Source organism: Aegilops tauschii, chromosome 2 (genome assembly GCF_002575655.3).
Source record: "Aegilops tauschii subsp. strangulata cultivar AL8/78 chromosome 2, Aet v6.0, whole genome shotgun sequence".
Taxonomy (NCBI): domain Eukaryota; kingdom Viridiplantae; phylum Streptophyta; class Magnoliopsida; order Poales; family Poaceae; genus Aegilops; species Aegilops tauschii.
The window spans coordinates 615,775,523-615,779,007 of NC_053036.3; positions in this window are offsets into that span (position 1 = coordinate 615,775,523).

Consider the following 3,485-nt stretch of genomic DNA (forward strand, 5'->3'; position numbering starts at 1 on the left):
TGAGTGCTTTCCTTATGAGTGGCGGTCGGGGACGAGCGATGGTCTTTTACTACCAATCTATCCCTCTAGGGGCATGAATAGTAGTACTTTGCTTCAAGGGCTAATAAACTTTTGCAATAAGTATATGAGTTCTTTATGACTAATGTGAGTCCATGGATCATACGCACTCTTACCTTTCTGCAATTTGCTAGCCTCTACGGTACCGTGCATTGCCCTTCCTCACCTTGAGAGTTGGTGCAAACTTCGCCGGTGCATCCAAACCCCGTGATACAATACGCTCTATCACACATAAGCCTCCTTATATCTTCCTCAAAACAGCCACCATACCTACCTACTATGGCATTTCCATAGCCATTCCGAGATATATTGCCATGCAACTTTCCACCGTTCCGTTTATTATAACACGCTCCATCATTGTCATATTGCTTTGCATGATCATGTAGTTGACATCGTATTTGTGGCAAAGCCACTTTCATAATTTTTGCATACATGTCACTCTTGATTCATCGCATATCCCGGTACACCGCTGGAGGAATTCACATAGAGTCATATTTTTGTTCCAGTATCGAGTTGTAATATTGAGTTATGAGTAAATAAAAGTGTGATGATTATCATTATTAGAGCATTGTCCCATGTGAGGAAATAAATAAAAGAGGCCAAAGAAGCCCAAATAAAAAAAAGAGGCCAAAGAAGCCCAAATAAAAAAATGAGAGAAAAAGAGAGAAGGGACAATGCTACTATCCTTTTTCCACACTTGTGCTTCAAAATAGCACCATGATCTTCATGATAGAGAGTCTCTTGTTTTGTCACTTTCATATACTACTGGGAATTTTTCATTATAGAACTTGGCTTGTATATTCCAACAATGGGCTTCCTCAAATGCCCTAGGTCTTCGTGAGCAAGCAAGTTGGATGCACACCCACTTAGTTTTCAGTTTGAGCTTTCATACACTTATAGCTCTAGTGCATTCGTTGCATGGCAATCCCTACTCCTCGCATTGACATCAATTGATGGGCATCTCCATAGCCCGTTGATTAGCCACATCAATGTGAGACTTTCTCCCTTTTTTTGTCTTCTCTTATAACCCCCATCATCATATGCTATTCCACCTATAGTGCTATATCCATGGCCTGCGCTCATGTATTGCGTAAGGGTTGAAAAGGCTGAAGCGCATTAAAAAGTATGAACCAATTGCCCGGCTTGTCATCGGGGTTATGCATAATGGGAGCATTTTGTGTGAAGAAAATCAAGCATGGACAAACTATATGATTTTGTAGGGATGAGCTTTCTTTGGCTATGTCATTTTGATAAGACATAATTGCTTGGCTAGTATGCTTGAAGTATTACTATTTTTATGTCAATATTGAACTTTTATCTTGAATCTTTTGGATCTGAACATTCATGCCACAATAAAGAAAATTACACTGAGAATTATGTTAGGTAGCATTCCACATCAAAAAATTTGTTTTTATCATTTACCTACTCCAGGGCGAGCAGGAATTAAGCTTGGGGATGCTTGATACGTCTCCAACGTATCTATATTATTTGATTGTTCCATGTTATTATATTATCTGTTTTGGATGTTTAATGGGCTTTACTATGCACTTTTATATTATTTTTGGGACTAACCTATTAACCGAAGACCCAGTGCAAATTGTTGTTTTTTTTGCCTATTTCAGTGTTTCGCAGAAAAGGAATATCAAACGAAATCCAAACGGAATGAAACCTTGGCGAGGATCGTTTTTGGAACAAACGCAATCCAGGAGACTTGGAGTGGACGTCAAGGAAGCAACAAGGAAGCCACGAGGCAGGAGGGCGCGCCCCCCACCCTCGTGGGCCCCTCGTGGCTCCACCGACCTACTTCCTTCGCCTATATATACTCATATACCCTGAAAACATCCAAGAGCACCACGAAACCCTATTTCCACCGTCGCAACCTTCTGTACCCGTGAGATCCCATCTTGGGGCCTTTTTCGGTGCTTCGCCGGAGGGGGAATCGATCACGGAGGGCTTCTACACCAACACCATAGCCTCTCCGATGATGTGTGAGTAGTTTACCGCAGACCTTTGGGTCCATAGTTATTAGCTAGATGGCTTCTTCTCTCTCTTTGGATCTCAATACAAAGTTCTCCTCGATTCTCTTGGATATCTATTCGATGTAACTCTTTTGCGGTGTGTTTGTCGAGATCCGATGAATTGTGGGTTTATGATCAAGATTATCTATGAACAATATTTGATTCTTCTCTTTTATGCATGATTTAAATATCTTTGTAAGTCTCTTCGAATTATCAGTTTGGTTTGGCCTACTAGATTGATCTTTCTTGCAATGGGAGAAGTGCTTAGCTTTGGGTTCAATCTTGCGGTGTCCTTTCCCAGTGATAGCAGGGGCAGCAAGGCACGTATTGTATTGTTGCCATCGAGGATAAAAAGATGGGGTTTATATCATATTGCTTGAGTTCATCTCTCTACATCATGTCATCTTGCCTAATGCGTTACTCTGTTCTTATGAACTTAATGCTCTAGATGCATGCTGGATAGCGGTCGATGTGTGGAGTAATAGTAGTAGATGCAGAATCGTTTCGGTCTACTTGTCACGGACGTGATGCCTATATACATGATCATGCCTAGATATTCTCATAACTATGCACTTTTCTGTCAATTGCTCGACAGTAATTTGTTCACCCGCCGTAAATTATGCTATCTTGTGAGAAGCCACTAGTGAAGCCAAAACAGATAATATAGTAGCATGGAACAATAAAAAAAATTATAGATACGTTGGAGACGTATCAGACTCCCGCAAAGCTCCCCCACTTCTGTCTCCATTTTGTTGGAGAATTCGTGTCCAGACCACCCCGCGGACCAATATAGGACCATGTTGGATGGCTTTGGCGGTCCGGGGAGCGCTGTCCGGACGGTTGCAGGAGGTTTATGATCCGCCTTGGAGATTCCCTATGTTTTTATAGCACTCTTTTGTAGGCCCCGTGTCATCCCCCACCCCGTGGGTGACTTGGGCGGCAGCGCCCATCTCCTTCCCCTCGCCTCCTCACCACCTTCCCCCCACCTGCGCCGCTGGGGTAAATCTCCTCACGGTGGCCGGCGGCGGGGCCCTGTTCTTTGCGTCTTGGGAAGGCCAGTGCGGGGTGCTCTCGCCAGGCGACGGAGTTGGGCGAGCGCGGGGAATGGTTGTGCAGCGGCGGTGGCTCACGACGACGGCGGCCTCATCGGGACGGGGACACTATGGGGCTGGCCCGTTGTACGCTGGCTGTGTGCCCCCGGCAGCGGTGGGTCAGATCAGATCTGACCTCGAACCTGAGGCGGCGGCATGGTGGGTTTGTCTCCGGTCAGATCTGATCCAGCTAGTGTGATCTGTTCCATGCGCGGCGTTGGTGATCGGTGGTGGTCTCGTGCACACGATGCTGGATGGAGGTTCCTCGAGTGGATCCGGGTGAAAACCCTACTCTTGGCACATTGCTAAGGTCGGCGAT